Source organism: Trichosurus vulpecula, chromosome 8 (genome assembly GCF_011100635.1).
Source record: "Trichosurus vulpecula isolate mTriVul1 chromosome 8, mTriVul1.pri, whole genome shotgun sequence".
NCBI classification, from domain to species: Eukaryota; Metazoa; Chordata; class Mammalia; order Diprotodontia; family Phalangeridae; genus Trichosurus; species Trichosurus vulpecula.
Genome location: NC_050580.1, coordinates 4,304,150 through 4,331,141, shown reverse-complemented (window position 1 = coordinate 4,331,141; position 26,992 = coordinate 4,304,150).

Here is a 26,992-nt window from a genome sequence, read left to right as displayed (position 1 = left end):
GATACTTTGTCACTTGCCCATCACCACAGGACTTTGAGATAGGTAAAAATGGTAAAATGGTATGGGTGGTGTCTTTTGATTCACACATGAATTAGATGCAAGTAAGGGAGATTTATGTTAAGTTGGCCTCACTCTCTCTTTCAGAGTTATCAAAGTCCAGTGGCAAGGCAAAGTAGAGATGACAAGAGATAGCTTGGAATGCCCTTGGTATCTTCAATATCTGACCAAGCACTAAGCACTCCACAGCACCTGCTTCATTTACCTTGGAACACATTGTTCTTATCTGCCTATTCTGCCAGGGTAAGCCTTCACATGCTTGTGGTATGACCTCCTCCTCAACTGACCAAAGAATTTGAGACCTCTTGGTTACCCTCAACCTGCTTTAGCCCATCCACCACAGTGGTTTCATGGGGAGTGGCCATTCTGTATGCTACAGCTTCTTGGAGGAAAGAGCTGGGTTCATCAAGTAAACACCAAAGGCAGCACTCAGACCAGAGATATTAATCTTTCCTGAGCACACACTATACTCACACCTGTATACGTATTACATGCATGTTTATACATTTCAGGTATGTGCATATATATGCAAGCATACATGCATATGTCTGTGTGTGCATATGTGTGCACATACATGTGTATTTATCTGTGGACAACTTATTTTCCCCAATGAAATACCATCTCCCTGAAAATATGACTTTTATTTTTGCCTCTGTTTCCTTCCCTCCCAGCATAGAGCGTAGCCCAGTGTAAATGCTCAATAAATGCTTTTTCTCTGAATGGTTAATTGACTGGATTCCCCTCATTGGAGGTATTCAAAATCCTTCTAGAAATATTAAAAAGGGGATTCTTGCCTAGGTCTGGGCAATTGATGGCCTCTGGGGTCCCTTCAATATCTGATATTCTGTGATTATGTGTCAGACTATGTGATTCTTTCTTTTGTCTCCCTTTGTTCTTTTCCTTGAAGAGGTCAGTGATCCAATGTCATTGCTCTGTGTGCCCCTAAGCCAAAGGAAGTTGACTATAAATGGGAAGGAACATTTGCGAAATGTCACATTCATATAAAGTATGGTTTCTTTGTAAATGTCATCAGCAATTTTTGTAACTTGGTTTATTGGGTTTTTCATTTTTGCATGAAAATGTTGCCCAGGAGAAAATATGCCCCACTAAAGGGAGATGTTGAGACTGAAGAGGATCGAGGAAGACAAAGCATGATGCTCACACAGTGATTCTGGAAAAATGCCAGTGCTCAGTCAAGCAAGCATTACCAGAGCCCTGGGCATGAGGATGCTTTCTCACGATGTATGCATGAGATGGACAAAATGGACCCCGTATTTACTGCTCAGAGTAAATGTAAGTTTAGGAAATTAAGAAAGTTGATTACAAATTGGCCTCCTCTGAAGTTCTCGCTGTGCTGTGAGAATGACCCTGGGCTCTATACAGATCTAACTCTTATTATCCCAGGGTTAGCTTTGCTGGAGTTAGCGACTTCATTAACAAAAGACAGTTGCTCTGAGCTTTGGTCACAGCTAGCCCCAAGAGATTAGGAAGGTTTGAGATCTGGACAAACTGAAGAACTGTGCCACCCTAGAGCTTGGGAAGGTGAAAACATAGACTGCACACAATGTCTGTCTATTACTCTGTGATCTTAGAGTATGGGCCTATGAAGCCTGCCTGGAAGAGTGACAGGAAAGAGGTAGAGTGTAAGCAGAGGATACATGCACACGTGTATGCGTGCGCATGAGCACACATACACATACACACACACAAAACACACACACACACACACACACACATCCATAACTCTCTCAGGGCCTGCTCTAAGCAATTCTGTCAAGTTTATTATTTTTGGTTCTTTTTTTCTCCATTCAGATTAATTCCTTATGTCGCACCCAAGAGGCTCAGGTATATTCTAGTATACAGCTCTTCCTTGCCTAAAGGTATAGGAAATAGGAAATTAATTTGTCAAAACTCTCTGGACACTCTCATCTCAATTGAAGAGTCACCCTGACTTTGTTTACCAAAGCATAATGTCTGGGGAAGTGAAGGTGTCAGCAAATATGTATGAGAAATAACGGAGCAAATTGCTAATACAAATATGGAGTAGGGGGAAAATTTAGCAAAATGGGAGATAGAGGGCTGGGCTTAGAGTCAGGGAGACCTGAATTCAAATCCAGCCTCAGATACTTCCTAGCTCTGTGAAGCTGGACAAATCACTTATCCTCTGTTTGTTTCACTTTTCCCAGCTGTGAAATGTGGATAATAATTACACCTGCCTCACAACAATACTGTGAGAATCAAGTAAGGCAATGTTTGTTAAAGAGCCTAGCCCAGTGCCTGGCACGTAGTGGGTGTTATATAAATTCTTATTTCCTTTTTGTTCTTGTAATAATAGTTTTGATGATTGTGCCCCTTCCTACTCACTCTCAGGTCAGTGTTTTCATCAAAAGAATTATTCGCTAATGTTCCTAGATATAAGCAGAAATATAGTATTTATACAGACTTGGGCCCATTATGCAAATGGTTGTGTACAAAGATGGTTGCTTGTTCTACGTGGACATTTTCTATTTTTCTTATTTAATATTTTATTTTTCCCAATTACATGTAAAACCAATTTTAACATTATTTTTTTTAAATTTTGAATTCCAAATTCTCTCCCTCTCCCCTCCATTGAAAAGGCAGACAATTTGACACAGGTCATGTATGTGTAGCCATATGAAACACATTTCCATGTAAGTCATTCTGTGGAAGAAAAACACAAACAAAAAACAGCACAAAATAAAGTAAAGAAAAAGCATCTTCGATCTGCATCCAGGCTCTACCAGTTCTTTCTGTGGAGATGGACAGAATGTTTCAGCAAAAGTCCTACAGAATTGTCTTGGATCATTGTATTGCTGAAAATAGCTAAGTTATTCATTGTAGATCATCATTCAATATTGCAGTTTCTATCTACAATGTTTTTCTGGTTCCGTTCATTTCACTTGGCAGCAGTTCAAGTCTTTCTAATATTTTTATGAGAGCATCCTTCTCATCATTTCTTAAAACACAGTAGTATTCCATCACGATCAAATGCAGCAACTTGTTCAGTCATTCCCCAATTGATGGACATCCCCTCAATTTCCAATTCTTTGCCACCAGTAAAAAAGCTGCCATACATATGTTTGTACACATAGGTCCTTTTCTTTTTTTAAAATCTATTTGGGATATAGACCTAGTAGTGGTATTGCTTGGTCAAAGAGTATTCAAGGTTTTATAGACCTTTGGGCATAGTTCAAATTTGCTCTCCTTAATGGTTGAATCAGTACATAACTTCACCAATAATACATTACTGTTTTCATTTTCCCACATCTCCTCCAACATTTGTCATTTTCCTTTTCTGTCATATTAACCGATCTGATAGGTGTGAGGTAGTAGCTCAGAGTTTTTTCCATTTGTGTTTCTCTCATCAATACCAATTTAGAACATTTCCTTTTTTATATTTTGTCAGTTTTAATAGGTAAAAGCTATTTATATGATTACAAACTAAGAATAAAATTTTTGTCCCTTTTATCCATCAAACTGTCTACAGTTGTCTACAGTTACCATGTATCTATTACAAGGTTTTTAAAATCTTTGTGTATGTTACGTAGTTCATTTTCTAATCCAAACTTCTTAATTCTTACATGAAAAAATATTGATTACATTTATTTTCATACTTTTTATCAAACCAAAGTTATTTTCCTGTACCTTGCAGGCAGTAAACTGCTTATCTATTTAAAAAAGCAATAACATAATCTTTACCAGTTGGTCTTGTGATACCTGAGTAGCCAGCTATTGCTAGAAAAACCCTGCCCCCAGCCCCTAACTGCAAACCCCAGCTTGTGTAAGAAAATCAGACTTAGTTCTTGCCGTTTGGCATTCAGTGGGTGTCCTTGACACCCCACCCCTCCCATGACTGTTCTGGGAGTATGGAGTATGGCCTTGAAGGATGAAAGCATCAGCCCCAGATATTCTTTTGAATTATGTGACTGTTCCTAGCTCTTATCTCATGAGTCATGTTGTGGGATGTATGGCAAACTGGACACAGAGATTCTGGGTTGTAATTCAGTTGACACTTAGTCAGCTGTCTGATATGTTGTATCTACAATCTATTAAGGAGTTTCCTTTGATCATGGTCATAAAAGGTACAGGCTTGCTGAGTCTGCAAAATGACATTTCAAGAGATAATTAAGCACTGAATCCTGTATTCTCTATAAAAACTACCCTTTCACTTTAAAACGGGGCCATTGATTTGGGAAGCCCCAATGGCCGCCGGCTAAATAAATTCTCCACTTAAAACTTATACTCTGTGGCATGTCTCACTCGCTTCTGGTATAACAGTCTAACTCTTTTCTTTATGCAAAAGTACTAAGTATTTTATTTCCTCTTTCAGAATTAAACTGTTCCATACTCCTTGGGTATGGTAACTATAAGAAGTGGGACCTTTTACACAAGGAAAATTCAAACTTTTCTGATACTGAATTGCTGTCACCACCCTACCACTTTTAGCACTCTCTCATTTCACTCCCCTTAGTAATCTCTCATATGTTCCTAACTAACCAAAGTGTTTAGCTTATATATACTACACATACATACACACATACATATGTATCTAAAAACATCTATATGAATACGTATATGCACATGTAACTGTGACACCTCTGGTCCTCACTGCGTAGCTGGCAGGGATCATAGAATTTACATATTCCAGTAGCCTTGAGGTATCCTGAAAGTGGTTTAGGATGTCTAGTCTTTAATATTGGCTCAAGTACCCAGAAATTATATTTCCCTAATTTTATGATAACCAAGGACTCGAGTTCCACCTTGCCACTTAAATTCATATTAGTTTATTTACTTCAAAATATAGCAAAAAAAAAAAACAGACATAAAAAGTCCCTTCTCCCACACCTGAAGGGAAGGGTATAATCCCTACCTACTTAGCCCTTGTCCCTAGGGAGGGGAACTAAGTTTACAAATAGAAAGGCAAAGTAGAGATAATAGGAAGAAAATTTTATTTGAAATAAATATAAGATCTGCTGGAATTATTTGTATTTGTAGTGAATTTGCACAGAGGGAAGAAGTTATAGAAATCATATTAAAGTTATTTTTAAAAATTTAAGAACAAGCCCTTCTTTTAATTCAGCTGCTATAAACCATTATCCCACCAAGTTCCAAGTGCACTCTCCCTTGACTTTTCAGGGCCCTGCTACTGGGCTATCACAAATATTTTGCCTGGAATTCTGCTGTCAAGGTTTTCATGACTCAAACATCTGCTAACTCTCCCTGCCTTCACGAAGGTCACAATCTAGTAGTGTTATATGATGTATCTTGAAGGGAATGAGACATAGAAAGAACATAAGTGAGTCACGAGGGTGTGCAGAAATTCAACAGTTAAAGAATATAACAATACTGTTCCATGCATAGCCAATAGTATGTGTAGACGTGAAAACAGTTAAGGTTCATATGGGCATGTGTATACATATATTTGCATGCACATATGCATGTATGTATAAATATGTGAAGGTAACCTAGCTTTGGCACATTCCCAGGTAGAGGCATGCATGTGGGAAACTGCAAGGACCTGCTTTTGGGAGAAGACCTACTAATTTGGTAGAAATAGTCTCTTTCCATTATCCATGTAGACAGAACAAGCTACAGCTTTAAGAAGGCACAATTGCTGCCTGGAGGGGAAAATCCTATGCATACAAGGTATGGGCATCATGCTTTAAGTTGCCTATAATGGGAAGTTAATTCTGTGGCACCCAAAAAATGAACTAGGAATTTTGATCTGTTTATTTTGCCCTTTTCAATTCTAGGCACAAGTGGCAGAGTCCTTCAGCCTTGGTGTTTGAGAACATTTTCTCATATGTTTACAAATAGCTTTGATTACTTTGTCTGAAAATTGCCTGTTCATATATCCTTTGAATTTTTTCATGGCAATGATTACCAACTATATAATTCCCTCCATCCTATTTCCCCCTGTTTATCATACTCTCTCTCTCCTTTAATCCTGTCCATTTCCAAAAGTGTTTTTCTTTTGACTTTTGTATCCCCCAATCTGCCCTCCCTTCTATCAGCTGACCCCATTCTTTTATCCCTTTCTCTTGTTACTTTCCTGTAAAGTAAGATAGAGTTCTACACCCAACTAAATGTGTATATTATTCCCTCTTTGAGGAAATTCTAATGAGAATAAGGTTCATGTGCTCCCCTACCTGTTTCCCTCATTTCCCCCACCACTGTCAAAGCTCCTGCAGGTCTCTTTTATTCAATAATTTATCCTATTTCCCCTTCTCACAGTGTATTCTTTCTTATCCCTAAATTTTAATTTTTAAAAAAGGAATCATATTATCCCACTTAAATCACACCCATACTTTCCATCTATGCATATATACTCCTTCTAACAGCCCTAATAATGAGAAAGATTTTTAGGAGTTACAGATACCATTTTCCCATGTAGGAATATAAGCACTTTAACCATATTGAAACCCTTATGATTTCTCTTTCCTTTTTACCTCTTAATGCTTTTAAATCTTGTATTTGAAGGTCCAATTTTCTATTCAGTAATGGTCTTACCATCATGAATGCTTGACAATCCTCTATTTAACCTAACTCCCATTCTCCCGCTGCCCCAAGCATTATACTCGATTATGTTTGGTAGCTGATTCTTGGTTGTAATCCTACCTTCTTTGCCAAGTTGTGGTATATCATTATGATGGAATACTATTGTACTATAAGAAATAATAAGGACAATGCTCTCAGAAAAAAGAGGAATGACTTGTATGAGCCAATGCAAAGTGAAATGCCCTGTGTACAAAATAACAGAAATATTATGAGAAGATTGTCTGTGAATGACTTAGCTGTTCTCAGGAATACAGTGAAGCAAGACAGCTGAAGGACTTATGATGTAAAATGCTATCCATCCCCAGAGAAAGAACTGTTGGTCTCTGAATACAGACTGAAGCCAACTTTTAAAACTTTCTTTATTTTCTTTTTTTTGACTCTAAAAATTTATTATGGTGACAGGGAAGATCAAGATGAAAACTCAGAAGAGGCCAACAATGTCAAAACACCTATGGGGCAAAACCCCAAACAAAAACAAGAAGTTGTCTCAAGCCCAGAGAGAACTTATGGAAGACCTCAAAAATGAACTTAAAATTCATATGAGAGAGGTAGAAGAAAAAAGGGGAAAAGAAATGAGAATAATGGAAGAGAGTTAGGAAAAAAGAGTTAATAGCTTTGAAAAGAAAACAACTGGTTAAAAAGTGGAATTGGCCAAATGAAAAAGGAGATACAAAAATCCACTGAAGAAAAGAACACCCTAAAAAGTACAACTGCCTAAACAGAAAAGGAGGTACAAAAGCTAACTGAGGAAACAAAGTCCTTAAAAGTTAGAATTGGGCAAGTGGAAGTTAATGACACCATGAGACATCAAGAAGCAATCAAACAAATTCAAAAGAATGAAAAAATGGAAGAAAATGTAAAATACCTCATTGGAAAAACAGCTAACCTGGAAAAAATGATCCGGGAGAGACAATATCAGAATCATTGGACTACCTGAAAACCATAATCAAAAGGAAGATCTGGATGGCATCTTTCAAGAAATTATCAAGGAAATTGCCCTGATATCCTGGAACCAGAGGGCAAAATAGGCATTGAAAGAATCCAGCAATCACCTCAGGAAAGAGATCCCAAAATACAAACTCCAAGTAACATTATAGCCAAATTAGAGAACTATCAGGTCAAGGAAAAAATACTAAGAAACAATTCAAATATCAGGGAGCCACAATCAGGATTACACAGGCTTAGCAGCTACAGCAATAAAGGATCAGAGGTCATGGAACATGACATTCCAAAAGGCAAAAGAGCGAGAACTACAACCAAGAATCACCTACCTGAAGAAATTCAGTATTTTCTTCAAGGGAAAAAAAATGATCATTCAATGAAATAGAAGGATTTCAAGAAAATTGGGAGAAAATCTTTGCAACTAGTGTCTGTGATAAAGGCCTCATCTCTGAAATATACAGGGAACTAAGCCAAATATATAGGAATACAAGCCATTCCCCAATTGAGAAATGATCAAAGGATATGAACAGGCAGTTTTCAGAAGAAGAAATTAAAGATATCTATAGGCATATGGAAAAATGCTCAAAATCACTACTGATTAGAGAAATGCAAATCAAAACAACTCTTAGATACCACATCTCTCCTGTCAGATTGGCTAAAATAACAAAACGGGAAAATGATAAATGCTGGAGAGGATGTGGGAACTGATCCAGCCATTTTGGAGAGTAATTTGGAACTATGCCCAAAGGGCTATAAAAATGTTCATACCCTTTGACCCAGCAATGCCACTTCTAGGGTTGTATCCCAAAGAAATCACACAAGCGGGAAAAGGACCCATATGTACAAAAATATTTATAGCGGCTCTTTTTTTGTGGTAGCTAAGAATTGGAAATCAAAGGGATGCTCATCAATTGGGGAATGGCTGAACAAGCTGTGGTATATGAAGGTAATGGAATACTATTGTGCTATAAGAAATGGGGATGATATGGACTCCATAACAACCTCGAAAAACCTACGCGACATAATGCTGAGTGAGTGGAGCAGAGCCAGGAGAACATTGTACACAACCACAGATATATGGATTCTGTGAAGACCAACCCTGACAGACTTCAGTCTTCTCAGCAACACAAGGTACAAAGACAACTCCAAAGGACTCACGATGGAGAATGCTATCTACATGCAGAGAAAGAACTATGAAGTATGAATGCAGATTGAGGCACACTTCATGCTAGCCTTCCCCCCCCCCTTTTTTTTCTAGTTCTCTCTTTTGTTTTTGTTTTTGGGTTGTTTTTTTTTTGGTCCTGCTTCTTCTTTTGCAAGATTCATTTCATTTATCACAGTTCTTCTCCATAATTTGACCTTAACTAGCGTGTAAATTAATTCAATGCGAAGTTATACGTGAAAGCTATATGGGATTTCATGCCGTCTTGGGGAGGGAGGTGGGGAGAGAGGGAAGAAAATCTGGAACTCAAAATTATGTAGAACCGAGTGTTGTAAATCCAGTGGTCCTGGATAATCAACTTGGCAACTTGAAAAGCAAGTATACTGCCCTCAGGGACGGTCACTGTCTTCACTGTGTTAAAATGACCCTGACCCTCACCCTGCAGAGTCTTCAAGCCTAGTCCAGGTCTCTGCATGGCTGCTGAAAGTCTCTGGACACATGAGGCTACAGGAATGGCGATCTTCCCAAAGCCTTCCCTATTTTTGGACCTCTTCACAATGGCCTCTTTCTGGGACTTCACGGCTTCTGTCACAACATACAGGTTCTCTCCCTGTTTCCAAAGCTGCTGAAAGATAGAGGGCTCTGGCTTCTTCAGTTTCCTTTCCTTCTGTAAGCAGTCCCAGGTGGTAGGGGACACGGTGAGAATCTTGACCTCCAGGACAGTTCTGTTTGACTTTGAGATCTGTCCTGAATCTTCCCCTGCACCACGGCAGTCACCTCCACACTAGCAGACACCTGCCCATCCACCTCATCATTAAAGTGGAAAGGTCCAAGCTGGGTCACTTCTGGTTCTGGGGAGCTCGGATCCAGAATGTCCTTGAGAGTCAAATTGAGGCAAACATACTTCGATCTCCAAAACAAGGAGCTCCTGGTCTTCTTCCGGACCAAGCAGTAGGGACTGAAGTGGGTGGAACTCTTGAGGCTGTCCACAGGGATCAGCTCCCCATTTCTGCTCACCTGTTTGATAAGGTTCTTTGCAGCCCACACAAATGCAGAGGCCATGATTCTCGGCAGCCTGGTCCTACCGGTGAGTGTAGGTATGGGACTTTCTTTATTTTATTTTCTTTAGTTTTTTTATGTTTTCTATCACAACATGATTAATATGGAAATATGTTTTGTATGACTACACATGTATAACCTATATGAGATTTCAATGGGGGTCAGAGGTGGGGAGGGCAGAAGGAAGAGAATTAGGAACTCAAAGTTTTAAAAATTAATGTTAAAATTGTTTTTACATGTAACTGGGGAAAATAAAATTTAAATGAAAGCTTAAAAAACAAGATGTTTATGTTCCTTTTTGATCATAACTTTCAGATAGTCCAATAATTCTTAAATTATCTCTCTTGTATTTATTTTCCAAGGCCATTGTCTTTCCAAAGAGATATTTAACATTTTATTCTATTTTTTCATTCTTTTGATTGTTTTTGATTGTTTCTTGATGTCTCATGAAGTCATTAGCTACTACTTGTCCAATTCTAACATTTATGGAATTATTTTCTTCAGTGAGCTTTTGTACCTCCATTTCCATTTGTCCAGTTCTACTTTGTCAAGAGTTCTTCTCTTCAGTGAATTTTTGTATAACTTCTTCCATCTGGCCAATTCTGCTTTTCAAGTCTTTCTTTTCTTCATTAGATTTTTGTGCCTCTTTTATCATTTGGCATATTCCATTGTAAGGTATTTTTGTCAGTATTTTTGTGCCTCCTATTGATCTATTTTTTATGATTTTCTTGCATCACTCTCATTTCTCTTCCCAATTTCCCTCCTACTTCTCTTACTTGACTTTTAAAATCCTTTTTGAACTCTTCTATGGCCTGAGAACAATTCATATTTTCTTTGAGGCTTTGGATGCAGGAATTTTGACTTTGGTGTTTTCTTCTTAGTGTGTGTTTTGATCTTCTTTGTTACCATAGTAACTTTCTATGATCATAAGTTGCTTTTTTCTGTTCTTTGCTCATTTTCAAGCCTATTTCTTGATGTTTAACCTATGCTAAAGTGGCTCTCTGCTTCTGGAGTTAGAGAGGGGCTCTGTCTCAAGCTTTAGGTTTTTTGTGTAGCTGTTTTAAGAGGTAATTTGGGGGACCTGTAAGCTTTTGGCTTTTCCACAGTGGTATTATCTCAGGGAAGATGTATTTACTACTTTCTTGTACTGTGCACTGGTTTGTGAGCTACCACAAATGCTCTTTTCCACCTCAGAACTGTGACCAGAGTTCCTGCTCCCCTGAGACCACAAGCTCTGCTGTGCTAGTCATACTCTCCATACTGGGACTAAGACCTAGGAGTGCAACCCATATCCAAATATAGACAATGCAACAGTCCTGCCCCTGGTGCCAGCAAAGGGTTCCCTGTAATTCTTCTAACCTGTTGTCTGATCCTCTTACCATCTGTGGGCTGAGAGGTCTGGAAATCATCACTGCTACCACGGATGCTGGAACCCTGAGACCTGGTTCTGCTTTGCTGGGGCCTGGTCTGTGCTGGCGCAGCCCGTGCTCGACTGTGCTTCTCTCTCACAGTGGTGCAACAGACCTTTTCTGCCAACATTCTAAGTTGTATTGGGTTGGAAAATTGTTTCACTCTCTCTTCTTGTGGGTTCTATTGTGCTAACATTTGTTTACAGTAACTATTTAAGGGTAATCGGAAGGTTTTAAGGGATAGCTCAGCTGAGTCCCTGCCTTTACTCTGCCATCTTCATTTCATCTCTCTACATGAACATTTTCTACAGTGGGTAGAGTAGAAATTTAAGTAAGGAGAAATAGGTCGCAATCTTGCGACTAATTCTGTGATCCTGGGCACATGATTTAATCTTCCAAGCCACCTTTCCCTTTCCTATCCTTCTAGGCCCTGTTCAAATAGAACATAGAGGATGGGAGAACCACAGGGAAGTTTATCTATTGTTACCTGTAAGTGGAGGGAGTCAGGATAAGGGATGAATTTCCTTTCAGGTATAACACTACATGCGGTACACTCTAAGATCCTTCTCACTGTGCTAATTCCATGAATCTCAGGCTCATTCTAAAGCCCCTGCCCTCAAGGAGCTTATGTTCTATGGGGGATACAATATCAACACAGATAAATCAAAGAAACATATGGATGAGCTCATTATGCACCTAGTTCCAGGCAGCCTGAGGTTAGTAGTATATGAGAAGCAGGGTGGGGAGTGGGGAAGAGGATGGTGAACAATGGGTTATCCATCACCCTGGAGGTTTTTTTTTTTTTATCCCAAAGACTTTCTGATGAAAAGCATTCCCTCCTTTACCTTTCCCTTTTTCTCTTTAACCTAAAATTGCTTCTCTGATGGGAAACAGCTGAAGAGACAGGCCTCGCCCATGCCTTCTCTGTGGCCAATGAATGGCCTGGATTACTTGAACTGCTATAATTTCTATGATATTTTGCAGCTTTCTTTGCTTTCATAAAACAAAATCCATGTGTCCATAACTAGGGCAGGCTTCCTGACCTATCACAGAGGAGATCTGAAATAAAGAAGTGATCACCCACTTTGCCAGCAGTTGGACCCCACTTCATGAGCTCTGCACCAGCGCGGGAACCTGCCAGATCCAGCTGCCAGAGACCATCTGAGTCTCCTACCCAGCCTAGGTTAGCAAAAGTTCACCTGGGCTTTTGTGTCCTGACTTGAAAGGACAATGGATTTTAGCCTTCCTACATTAAATTTGTTATTGAAGTTAAGGTTTCCAAAGTCATTTTTATTAAGAAATGATTTGGGGCAGGATGGGGTTAAAAGGTAACTGAGAAATATTTTCATTAAAAATGAATCACAAAAAATGTTTTCCTCGTTCTGTTTATAATGTTTTGTACATGTGCAATCAGGTTACATATGTCTCCACATTACTCTTGTTGTGAAAGAAGAAACAGAAAAATGGGAAAATCTACAAAAAAGTGAAAATGGTATGCTTCAATCTACATTCAGACTCCATTGGTCTTTCTATGGAGATGGATAGCATTATCCATCATGAGTCTTTTGGAATTTTCTTGGCTCATTATCTTGCTCAGAAGAACTAAGTCTTACCATAGATGATCATCACGCGGTGTTGCTGTTGCTGTGTTTTCCTGCTCCTGCTCACTCCATTCTGCATCAGCTCATCCAAGTCTTTCCACTTTTTGGATTTCCAGTGCACATTATTACTACACACTTAACATCACTGTGTGCACTGTGTCCTAGCCCTGAGCGAGGACCAGGAATTGAAGGGAAGTCTCTAAAAGTAGAAAAGGGGATGTTGGGGCAGAGCAGGGCTCATGGCAGAGATGAGGGGATTCTATCCTGGGGTTATTTTGCCAATATTCTAAGCCAAACCCACCAATTTATTTAGAACTTTGCTTCAGGTACAGCCAGCAGTGGAGTTTGGTGAAGAGAGTACAATTTTGTGTGTGTGTATGTGCTCGTGCACATGTGTGAGTGCATGTGTGTGTGTGTGTCGGGGGGATGTTAAGGGGGATGAAGGTAGGGAAGAAGCTATTCTTTAGCACACAATTGTTGAACAGTGAAGGAAATTATAACATTTGGGCAAATCTTGGTTCAATGACTAAACCTTTGATATGGTCACTGGCTTGGGAAGCCTCTGAGCAGCACAAGCTGGTGATAAAATTATATGCTCTACCTCCTCTCCACTAACAACAATGATGGTGATAACAACAGCCAATCACAAAGCACAGTGGGATTCCATAGCATTGAGAAACCAGAATAACACATTTTAAACGTTTGATATCTATCCAATAGCAGACTTCATATTCACTTTTAGAACTATAAAATAGTAACAGTTTGAGGCAGTTTTTGGATGAACATATTAAAGCTATTTATAGTCATATGAAAAGTGCTCTATATCACTATTAATTAGAAAAATGCAAATTTAAGTAACTCTGAGGTTCCACCTCACCCTGATCAAATTGGCTTGTATGATGGAAAAAGAAAATGCTGGAGAAGATGTGGGAAAATTGGAACATTAGCGCATTGTTGGTGGAGTCAGGAACTGATCCAACCATTTTGGAGAGCAATTTGGAACTATGCCCAAAGGGCTATAAAATTGTGCATTCCCTTTGACCCGGCAATGCCACTAATGGGTCTGTGTACCAAAGAGGTCAGAAGAAAGGGAAAAGGATCCACGTGTGCAAAAGTAGAGCAGCTCTTTCTGCGGTGGCCAAGAATTGGAAATTGACGGGATGCCCATCCGTTGGGGAATGGCTGAACAAGCTGTGGTATAAGAATACAATTCAATACTATTGTGCCATAAGAATTGATGAGCAGGCAGGCTTCAGGAAAACCTTGAAAGACTTACATGAACTCATGCTGAGTGAAGTCAGCAGGAACAGGAGAACATTGTACACAGTAACAGCAACACTGCATGATGACCATCTATGATAGACTTAGCTCTTCTCAGCAATGTAAAGATCCAAGACAATTCCAAAAGACTCATGATGGTTAACGCTATCCATCTCCATAGAAAGAATTATGGATTCTGAATGAATATCAAACTAAACTATTTTTACTTTTTATGGGGGGGGTTCTTGTAGCTTTTCTCTTTTGTTCTGTTTCTTCTTTCACAACATGAATAATATGGAAAAATGTTTAACATGATTGCACATGCATAACCTATATCAGATTGATTGCTATTTCGGGGGAGAAGAGAGGGGAAAGAGGGAGGGAGAAAAAAAGTTGTAACTCAAAATCCTACAGAAATGAATATGGTAAACTATGTTTACATGTAATTGAAAAAAAGAAAATACTGTTTACACCCAAAGGAAATGATGCATTTAATATTCCTAGTAGAATTACTTTGGAAACCTTTAACTGCTATGAAAAGTGTCACTAAGTTAACAACAGGCATTTATAGTCATTTTGTGCCAGACACTTCCCACACTGTGCAGCTTTTATTATTGTCACCAATGGAAGTTTCACTCTCCTAAATTGAGGAAATGCTCTTGGGAATTAAAGTTAATTGTTACATAGTTTTCCCCAATCTAATTTGTCTCTGAAATGCCTATCTTTTGCTCCTAATCATGCCCTCTGGAGTCAAGTCAAAAAAGTCAAATGCTTAGTTGTCCTACCATGCCTTAAGATATTTGAAAACAGTTTTCATGTTTCCCTTAAATCTACTACTTTCAACTGATCACAAAATGAATTACACTCCTTCCTCAATCTTGTTGTCCTCTGTAGGCCATTCAGCTTCCTAACCTGTGGTTCCCAGCATTCAACTTGATATTATGTATATGGACTCCATGGACTAGGAGGTAGCTAGGTGACTCACTGGATAGGGCCCTGAGCCCAGAGTCAGGAGTGAGTTCAAATCCGGCCTCAAACACTTACTAGTTGTGTGACCCTGGACAAGTTGTTTAACCTCTATTTGCCTTAATCCACTGGGAAGGAAATGGCAAAGCACTTCAATATCTTTGCCAAGAAACCCCATAGTCCATGGGATCATGAAGAGTTGGACATGACTGAACAACTGAACAACTGAGTAGAGCAGAAAGCCATGAAACTGTCCATGTTCTAGTCTCAGATACTGTGAGTCTTTTAAAGCAGGTTCAGTTCCTATTAGCTTCCTTGATTGCCTTTTCTCATTGCTCACACATATTGGGATTGTCATCCATACAAGCGATAAGTGACTGGTACCGCACATAAGATTTTGTTGGGGAAGAGAACTCCCAGGTGAAGAAGCCATCAGCCATTACATCATAACACCTTCTCTTCACTTTTATAGTCATACAGAGTTTCCTAACATCCTTAGAGTTGTCTAGAGTCCAGATTGACACAGCAAATATGTCAGAGGTGAACCCTGAACCTATGCCCTTCCTGGATTCAAGGCTAGGTTGTGAGCCATTCCACAAAACTAACTTTAACAATAAAATAAACCCTAGAACTACTGTTCTAGGCAAACTACTGTCTAGCCACACCTCTCAATTAAAACAAATCTTTTTAACTTGTGGAATAAAACAAGCATTTCCATAACTTAATACAATAAAAAAAGATGATTGCATATGAGACTGAGAATCCACTGTGCACAACTTGCTTCTTCTGGATCTTTTATATAATTTTTTCTACTGAGTTCTAGTCTTTTTGTTACTAACACCTGAAAGTTTTTCAGTTCATCAAATATTCATTTCAGTTCATTAAATATCCATTTTTCCCCTTTCAGGATTATATATATTCAATTTTGCTAATTAGATTATTCTTGTATGGAACCCCAGTTCCTTTGCTTTTCAAAATAATGTTCTACTATGCCCAAAAGGCTGGGCTGTATTCCAAAGAGAATATACAAGTGGGAAAAGGACTCGTATATACAAAAATATTTATATCAGCTCTTTTTGTGGTGGCAAAGAATTGGAAATCAAGGGGATGCCCATCAACTGGGGAATGGCTAAACACATTCTGGTATATGAACACAATGGACTAGTATTGTTCTATAAGAAATGAGGAGCAGAAAGACTTCATAATGACCTAGAAGGACTTACATGATCTGATTAGCTGAGTGAGGGGAGCAGAACCAGGATAACATTATACATAATTAAAGACACAGTATCTGTGATGACTAACTTTGATAGACTTGGCTCTTCTCAGCAATGCAAGGTTCTAAGACAGCTCCAAAAGACTCATGATGAAAAAAAAAAAAAAACAACAATCCATATCAAGAGAAAGAATTGCGGAGTTTGAATGCAGGCTGAAGAAAACTATTTGCCCTCTTCCCCTCCCCCCACCTTTTTTCTTTTCTGCTTTTCTTTCTTCTTTATCATGGTTCATTCCATTGGTTATAATTCCTCTTTACGACTTGACTATTGTGAAAATAAGTTTAATGTGAAGGTATATGTAGAACCTACATTGGATTACATGCTGTCTTGGGGTGGGGGGAGGAGAGGGAGGAGGGAGAAAATTTGGAGCTCAAAAACTTGAGGAACTGAGTGTTGTAAATTAAAAATAAAAAAAATTAAAAATAATGTTCTAAGACCTACAGTCTTTCAGTGTAGAAGCTATTAGGTCTTGTGAATTTCTGATAATTTTCCTGCAATATTTAAATTGTTTTTTTTTTCTTGTTGCTTGCAAAATCTTCTCTTTAACACGGGATTTTGAAACTTGGCTATGGCATTCCTATAAGTTTACTTCCTAGGATCTGTTTCAGGTGATGATGAGTGGATTCTTTCTATTTTTACTTTACCTTCTTCTTCTAGAACTTCCAGGTAATTTTCTTTAATAATTTGTTGTAATATTATATCCAGATTCTTTTTTGTCATATCTTTCAGGTAGCCTGACAATTCTTACATTGTCTCTCCTTGATCTTTTCTACAGATTAGTTGTTTTTCTAATGAGATGTTTCAGATTCTCTTCTATTTTTCTAGTTTTATTATATTTTGGTATTTTATGATGTCATTTGATTCCACTTGTGAAATTCTAGTTTTCAAGGAGTTATTCTCTTCCTTAACATAATGTATCTCTTTTTCTAATTGGTTAACTTTCTTTTGATAATTTTTAGATGGTTTTTGTTTTTTCTATTTTTCCTCATTCTTTCTTATTTTATTTTTATTTCTTTATTTTCTTCCATATAATTTTGTATCTCTTTTCCAGTTTGGTCAACTTTGTTTTCATCATTTTGTTGGATTGCTTTTATTTTTTTCTAATTTTTCCTCTCTCATTTTTCTAACTAATCCAGATTATTTTTATTACTCTTTAAATGACTTCACATTCATTCATATTAAATTTGGTTTTGTTAGATTTAATCAAGAATTCCAGCCTATGGAAATATATTTTTTTGGACTCTTGACTCTGTTGATCAATCTGCTAGCTGTGCCCCACACCCTTTGGCATTGTGTTATTTGTAATTTCATTAAGGATATGATCCACACCTTTACTCAATACATGAATAGAAATGTTAAATGAGCACACTTGGCTAAAATTCTCAGTAGAGAGAGTTTTAAGAGTTGGCATTAATCTGTGGGTGAAAGCAGTTTTTATTCAGTCAGTAAATCATTTCCTAGTCTATCCAACTGTATCATTTGTTGAGCAACATTTATTTTCTAGGAGAATGATGTGATATACCTTGTCAAATGTTTCTCTACTAAGTAAATGGTATCAACAATATTTCTCTATCTGACAATCCAGTAATCCTGTTGAGAAAAAAAATGTGGTCACATGGTATGCCCTGTTCTTTGTAAAGATCCAGGCTATCTTTTTGTGATCACTGCTTCTATTTTAAGTGTTCACCATCTATCCATTTAATAATATGTTCTAGACTATGTATAAGGAATGGAAGCCAGGTCAAGTGAATGTGGTGACTCACTTCATGTCAATGTTTTTAATTCAGTCATTTTCTTTATTTCATTTCTGCAAAATGTCTCAAATTGTTCACAATTTTTAGTAGCATGGGCAGTGGTTCAAAAATTATATCTGTCAGTTATTTTAGTATCCAACAATGCAGTTGCTTCACACCAGATGTTCTCTTACTATTTGCATAATGGTATTGGATATCAAGTTCCTATTTCACCAACCTTCCCCTGCCTCCAATTTTACCCTTATCCTTCTAGTCCAGTGATTATTCTCTCAAAAAATGCAAATGAGAGTTTCTATAGTTGTACCTTCTTATTGTTAGTTATCATTGGTGTCTTCCACTATGATCTATTATCCTACTTCTCTTCAGTGAAATGCCATTGAAGACAGTCAAAGAGAGAGTACAGTCAGAACAATTACAAAACCAAAAATTCACATTGATGGGAATGTGATCTTAAATTTACCATGGAACTGATCTTCAAGATATCCAAGAGAGTAAGATTCTAAAATTATTAGAAAGATCATGGACAGTATTTTTAATGTCATCAATTGAAAAGACTTTAGCAGTTCCTGGAATTATGCCTCATTTCTCATATGGACAATGGTCTATACATTCCTGGAGGGTCATTCTTTGTAAAATTAGAGTGTAATGGGCTGAATTGATGAAATAAATTTTGGTGAAAATAATCCTGGACCAAGAGGAATGAGAGAAATGGGTTTGCCTCCTGCCCTGACTCTTTCACCCAGTATGACTGGGCCAATTCGTATAAACTTTCTGAGCTTTAGTTTCTTTATCTTACAGTGGGCACAATAACATTTACTCCATGTAGCTGTTGTGACAATCAGTAAAGACAACAAAAGTAGAGGGCTTTATCAAACTTGACAATGTATCAAGGTGTGCCATTCTTACTTGGGAGGGTACTACTGCTAAAATGTGTGACCACATCTTCATCATCACAAATCTATAAATAAGAAAGATAATCCTTCTCTATTTTTATTTGATGTAAACATAACAACTTAGTCTACAGTGGGAAAGCAGTCATATATTTTTATACAAAACCAGGGGCCTCTCATGCCTATGTGAAAATCACACAGCATTCTATGAAAGGTATAAATATGGAGAAACACCTCTGTTCTATGATCAGTTGACTAGCAGAAACAAGTGAGGTATATTATACAACAGGGAGACCATCGGGCCTTGGCATGTGTCTGCTCCTGATGAAGAGGCTGTTGGCCACTGTCATTACCTGGAATCCTTTCAAATACAAAAGCAGTTTATCTAAGCCATTGCTGAGTCCAAATAGACTAAAGCTTCCAAACTATTGTATGGTTCTTCAGACCCTTCAGAAAACAGGTCCTCAGGTGACATCACTTTTATTACATCAAATCCCAACACACTTTATAAATACGGAAAATTAGATTTTAATTAAATATACAGGAAATCCAAGTGTTCCACCTAATAATTCACACAAGAATAAAGGGGGAAATGAAAAAAAAACACAATTGTTAGGTAATATTCTACAATTTTATTTACAATATTTTGAGTTAGTCTATCAATTAATCCATTATATGGGCTGTAGGTGGATGATGAGATGGGTGCAATGTTCCACAGAATGAGATCAGGCTAAATTGCATTTGGGGAATCATGGAATTTCAACCTTTTGGGGGAGTATGATTTCAACCTCTTTGCTGCTGCAAAAGCCAACCCTAGCTATATCAATATTCTCCTAGTTTTGCCATATGCCAGTGGATGATGGGAACTACAGATATTGGAACAATCATGATCACAAGTGACTGAAAGAAAATGGGTGGATAAATTCTGGGTTTAAGTAGGTGACAGCTTACTCTCTGTACTTACTCATGTCTGAGACACGGCATGTAAGAGACACCCTGAAGGGCTCATAAGCCCGGATGAATCTTTTGCATCTCCTGGCACTGGGGGCCCTTTAGTCCCTTCATGGAGTCCTGCCTGTGTTCTGAATAGGTGTACTTCCCTAGTGCGGGGGGACCCAGCTGTACCCCAAGGCTCTCTGTTTCTGTGGAGTCCCCAGTGTTTCTCAAGGGGTCATGAGGGGTTGTAGTGACTATTCTCTCAGGCAACTGTTGCTCCTCAACCATTGGTCCTTAGTATGTCTCTACTCCTGATGGAGGAGTTGTTGTTGGCCACAGCTCCTCTTCTGACATCCTTTCCAACCACTGCATTATTGCTTCTAGCTTTGCGTTCCATTGGGAGCTCTTCATCCCACCGTGTACAAAGTTCTGAGCCACCACAGCCACCAATAGACTTGCCCCAAACTTTCATAAGGCCACTTGAGCTGCCCTCAATCTGGGAGAATCTGTGCACCCTGTAAGCCTTGGTTCTCCTTTGGATGTCCTACTCCTGGTGTAACAGATGTACCACAACAACATAATGAGAAAACAACAGGAAGAGAAAACAGAAATGAATGACCGAGTCTAGACCCAGAGCCAAGAACGGAGCACCACATCACGAGGCACCCAGTCCCTGCCCTCTACTCTCCCCAGCTGTGGGCTTCTCCTCTGAGGACTGGAGCCCAGGCTCCTTATGGGTGAGTCCCTCCCCAAGAGCACCATTGAATGAGTTGCCTCCCAGGTCCACTCCTCGCTCTCCCAACTTCTCTACTTCCTTCCCCACTCTGAAGTCTGTCCTCCCCCATGAGCAAGAAGGGTACAGGCTGCTTGTTCTGCTTGCACACTGCACATACGACCCAAGTGTTCAGTAAATTATCTCTCGATAATAACAGCTAATGTTCGTCCAGTGCTCACCATTTGCCAGACACCAGGCTAAGCACTTCACAATTATCATTTCATTTGGTCCTCACAACAACCCTGGGAGGTAGGTGCTGTTATGATACCCATTGGACAGATGAGGAAACTGAGGCAAACAGAAGGTAAATGACTCATGCAGGGCCACACAGCCAGTCAATGTCTGAATCCACATTTTAACTCCAGTCTTCCCGATTCCAGGCCCACTGCTCTATCCCCCTGAGAAACATAGCTTCTTCTCTGTCTCCGTCCCTGTGTCTCTGTGTTATTCTCTGTGCTTGTCTCTGTCTCTCTGTCTGTCTTTGTCTATTCTCTGTCTTTGTTTCTCTCTCTGCCTCTGTCTCTGTCTCACGGTCTTTCTTTGTCTGTCTGTCCATTTCTCTCTCTCTCTTTTTCTCTCTCTCCCTGTCTCTCTCTTCCTTAAAGATATGATTCTGATCTAAATCCTGCTGCTGTCAGCCTTGGTGGGGATATTGGCTAGTTATGCTAACCCTTTTTCTCCTTTTTCTTTTTGATCATTTCCTACCATCAAGGGCTTGGTTGGGGGGAATAAATAAAAAACAAAATTTTCGAGAGTAAAGATAATTTACATACCAAGCACCAGTCTGCTTAGTAGATAATTTACTTTATATTGCCACAATACACTTTACATTTACAAAACTGTGTAAAAGGTGATTTCCATCAGGAGAATCCATGCCTCTAGGGGTCAGAGACAGTTTCACTTTTTTATTTGTATCTTCACATACCATCTCAGTTCTTGGAACCTAGTAGATGCTTAAATATAATTGTTTAAATATAAATATAAATAAATACCGTTATTCCGGAGATGTTCTCTCAAACTTCCTAACAACCTAATTCTTCAGTCTCCTTCAATCTCATGAGATTCTCTTCCAGTCAACTACAACTCAGTATTGGGATGGTCACACACTGTATCAAAGAAATCATCGAAGGCATTCACTCCCGTAATCAAACACTAACAGTGTCTTATTTGACCTTAGCCTCCTATCATTTAACCTGTTTATGTGCCTCATCCTTCTACACCTGTTCTCTGGCCTCATTGTGAATTCTTGTCCCTCCTACCCCTGAGTATTTCTTTCTCCTTTACTCTTATTTCATTTGCCACCCTTTCCAATTTCAAACTACTAGTCCTCCTGAATTCCTTTCCTTCTTTACTATCCCTGAGCTGACTATCTCTTGCCAAATCTCAGCCCTGGATTATTCCTACCATTTACCTCCTTCACTCCTCCTCATTCTCAGTTGTAAACAGCAAAACCCCTACGAGCCATGTTGACTGTACTTGACTCATGGTATCCAACCCCCACCTTGGCCTTCACTGCACCAAGTCAGTCCTTTCATTCTTCTGTAATTGATTCTTGATCTCACTTTTCCCTTCACTCAGTCAAACATAATCTTGATTCTTCCTACCGCTATAACTCTGAAGTGAGGACCTTACTTCACGTGTTACTGAAAAAGTGAGGTACCTTCCATGTGGCCTCCCTCTTGTTCCATTCTCCTCACCTGAAAACATTTTGACAGAATCTCCCACTCTCTTCTTTCCCTAGTCACTGACATAGCTTAGCACATAGCACAGTGCCTGGCCCATAGTAGGAAGGAGAAGGACTAAAGGAAACAAGCATTTATTGTGCACTTGTTGTGTTCCAGTCCAGCTACTCTAAACTGTGCTAAGTACTTTACAAATATTTCTTTTGATCCTCACAACAACCTTAGGAGATGGGTGCTTACAAATGCTTGCTGATGTGCTTCACTTGTCAAAGCCAACCCCATATACTTGTATTGATTTCCACCTATTTTCTCCCAAAAGTTCTGACTTGAATTGCTCAATCATCTCACTTCTTTATGGAATCTTCAACCTCTCCCCATCTACCATTTTCCCTAGGGCTTTCAACACCAACAACAACAACAGCAGTAATAATAAACAACAACCACCACCTTCACTGCACTTTCCAACCCCTCAAACTGCTCTCCCATTTATTTTTCCTTTCTCAGTCAAACTTCTATAAAACAGTGTCTAAACCTGTTGCTTCAGTTGATCTCCTCATGAACTCCTCAGCTCCTTTCAATATGACTTGCCAGAAGATGCCACCTCATCACTCAACAAAACTTGTCTTTCCAAAGTTATCAGCGAGCAAATGATTAGCCAACCATTAGAAAAATAACTGATAATAACAGTTAAGATTTATATAGTGTTTGCTATTTGCCAGGCACTGTGCTCCTTGTTAGAAAAAAGAGATTGTTTCATTCATCATACTTGTATCTTCAGTGTCTGGGGCAGTAGTCTAGCTCATAACTGGTGCTTAATAAATGCTTATTTAATGATTAAGTAACTGATTGATTATCACTGAAGGATCTCTGCCTGCTGAAATTGTATGTTAATGGAAACAAAGCTTTAGTGAGACGTCAAATAGGTCTATTCAAAATATTTATGAAAGTACCAAAAAGCCTTTTTTTAATTTCAGAAAAAAAGAATCCCAATTTTGCTGTCCAGTCTCAAAAAAGTATAACTGTTTTCTAGTTTGAGGAAATGAGTCCTTTCCATTCATTGATCTGTATTTCTCTTTATTTATTATAGCCATAAGCTTGAGAGTTGAAGCACTTATGTAAACTTTGGTTCTTACAGCTTAAATCATGGATTTCTTCACCTGTTGGGAGTTATCTTTCATCACTGAATGTCAGGTCAATTCCACCTAGATTCAAGTATAAGTGTTTATGTCAACCAAATTTATATTTTTCCTTTCTCAACATATTTACTGAGTCATGTTTAGTACTAGCAGAGAAAATAGGATGCCTGAAGTGGTGATGGAAGCCATGTATCCTGTGGTTTCCCACCAGGTTTTGTTACACAGCATTATGAGGTTTATATTTGAAGTGACCTAGTGTGACAGTGGGGCTAGTGAAGAAAGCCTTAGGCTAGAAAGTCAAAAGAATTTGAATGTGTTCTAATCCTAGCTTTGCCATTAATTAATGCTGTCTTTGGGAAAGTCACTTAACTGACCAGGTCTCAGTATCTCTATAGGTATAATGAGAGGATTATCATTCATAGAATTTTGTTTTAATATTTTATTTTTTCCCAATTACATATAAAAGCATTTTTACATTCATTTTAAAAAAAAAATTGAGTTCCAAATTCTCTTCCACCCTCTCTCCCCTTTCTCCTCACTGAGAAGAAAAAGAATTTGATGTAGGTTATACATGTGGAGTCATTTAAACATATTTCCATAATAGTCATATTGTAAAAGAAAACAGACAAAAAAGAAAATAAAGAAAATAGAAGAAAAGTCTGCCTCATTCTACATTCAGACTCCAATAGGTTATTTTTTCCTCTAGAGAGGGATAAAATCTTTCATCGAATATCCTTTCAAATTGTCTTGGATCATTGTATTGCTGAGAATAACTAAGCTGTACCATATTGCTGCTACTGTGCAAAATGTTGTCCTGGTTATGCCTACCTCATCCTGCATTGAAAGATGAATCATTAGAGAAGATTGTCCATATTACAGTGTAAGCTCAGCACACATGTGTCAAGATCCATGGCCCCTTGCAGACCTTTAGACTCTCCTGCTTGGATACTGACAGTCCCTGAACAAAGAACAGGGAATTCCTAAGACAAAGGATAGGAAATAACTGCTCTCCCACTGGAGAAACATTACTGAAGACATTAATCTAGACAGTTCTTAGGAATGAGGGGGGCTGAGTTGGCTCCTCTCTCTGGTGGGAAAAACTTTCTTTGTTCAAGGTCCTATAAAAATCACCACAATGGTGAATCACCTTGGATCTCACTCATGGAGAGGATGCTTTGCCTGGAACTACCTTCCCTTTTAGGGCCTTGATCGAGCTGGGTAAACTGGGATCCCCTCAGCTTTGAAAGGATTAATTACTGGCGTTCCCCTGAGAAGTGATGCATTTATGTTGTCTGTGTCTTTGTCTTTGTCGCTGTGTTTGTTAGGAACTGCTGATTAACGTGGTTGTGGGTTCAATGTAGCATTTCCCTGTCTTTCAATAAAAACTTTATTCTGTTGGGAGTGTGTCTTATTGCCAGGGCGAATCTGAATCTGAACCTAACCTAGCTTAATCAAACATGCATCAGTACATGTAAGTTTTCTTTGAAAGCATCCTGCTCATCATTTCTTATATCACAATAGTATTTCATCAAAATCACATACCATAACATTTTAAGCCATCCCCCAACTGAAGGACATCCCTTCAACTTCCAATTCCTTGCCACTACAAAAAGAGCTGCCATAAATATTTTGTACATACAGGTCTTGTTCTTTTTTAAAAATCTCTTTGGGATACAGACATAATAAGTGTTCTGGCTCCAAGGTGGGCAAGGTTTTACAGCCCTTTGGACATAGTTCCAAATTTCTCTCCAGAATGATTGAATCAGTTCACAACTCTACCAATAGTGCATTAGTGTCCCAGTATTCCCACATCCACTCCAACATTTGTCATTTTCCTTTTCTATCATATTAGTCAATCTGAGAAATGTGAGTGGTGCCTCAGAGTTATTTTTACCTTGAATTTCTCTCATATATTTAGAGCATCTTTATATGGCTATAAATAACTTTGATTTCTTTGTCTGAAACTTGTCTGTTCATATCCCTTTACCATTTATTGATTAGGTAATGATTTGTACCCTTAGAAATTTGACTCAGTTGTGTATATATTTGGGAAGTGGGACCTCTATCAGTAAAATGTGCTATAAATATTTCTCCAGTTTTCTGCTTTCTTTATCATTTGGGTTGCATCAGTTTTGTTTGTGCATTTAAAAACAATTCTTAATCAAAATGATGTATTTTACATTTTCTAATGTTCTCTATATCTTATTTGGTCCTAAATTCTTCCATTATGCATAGATCTGATAACTGAATTATTCCATGTTCTCTTGATTTGTTTATGGTATCACCTTTTATGTCTAAATGGTGTACCCATTTTGGCCTTATCTTGGTATAGGTATGAGATTTTTGTCCATACCAATTTCTGCCCAACTGTTTCCAGTTTTCCCAGTTTTTTTTTTTTTTTTTGGAAAATGGTAAGTTTTTGACCTGAAAGCTTAGATTATTTACTACAATGTGTGGTATACCTAATCTATTCTACTTATTCACTGCTCTATGCCTTAAACAAGACCAGATAGTTTTGATGATTATCACTTTATAATGCAGTTTGAGATCTGCTGTGCTATTCCACCTACCTTCATATTTTTCATTGGTCCCCTTGATATTCTTGACCTTTTGTCTTTCAAGTTGAATTTTGTTAATATTTTTCTATCTCCATAAAATATTTTTGATAGTTTAGTTGGTATGGCACTGAATAAATAGATTTAGACATAATTATTTACAGCCTACCCATGAGCAATTAATATCTTTTCCAATGGTGTAGATCTGACTTTATTTGTGTTAGAAGTGCTTTGTAATTGTGTTCGCATAGTTCTTGGGTTTGTCTTGACAGGTAGACTTGCAAGTATTTTTTACTGCCTTTGTTATTCTAAATGGAATTGCTCCATCTCTTTTGGATTTTGTGGATAAGGTATAGAAATGACAATAATTTATGTAGGTTTATTTTATACCTTAAAACTTTGCCAGAGTTGTTAATTATATCTACTAGTATATTTTTCTTTTTAGTTGATTATTTAGGAGTCGTTAAGTGTACCATATCATCTGCAAAGAGTGAGTTTTGTTTCCTCATTGTCTATTTTAATTACTTCAATTTCTTTTTCTTCCATTATTTCTATAACTAACATTTCTTATACAATGCCAAATAATAGTGGTGATACTGAGTATCCTTACTTAACTCTGACCTTGTTGGGATGGCTTCTTGCTTATCCCCGTTATCCCCAAGATAACTTTTGCTGATAGTTTTAGGTAGATACTACTTAGCATTTTAAGGAAAACTGCATTTATTCTATGCTCCCTAGTGTTTTTAAAAGGAATGGGTGTTTTATCTTGTCAAAATTTCTTTTGCATCCGTTGATATAATCAGATGTTGTTTGTTGGTTGTGTTATCGACGTTGCCAATTACACTGATAGTTTTCCTAATACTGAACCAGGCCTGCTTTCCTGTAATAAATCCCACTTGCTTGTACTGTATGATCTTTATAATATATTGCTGGGATCTCCTTGGTAGTTATC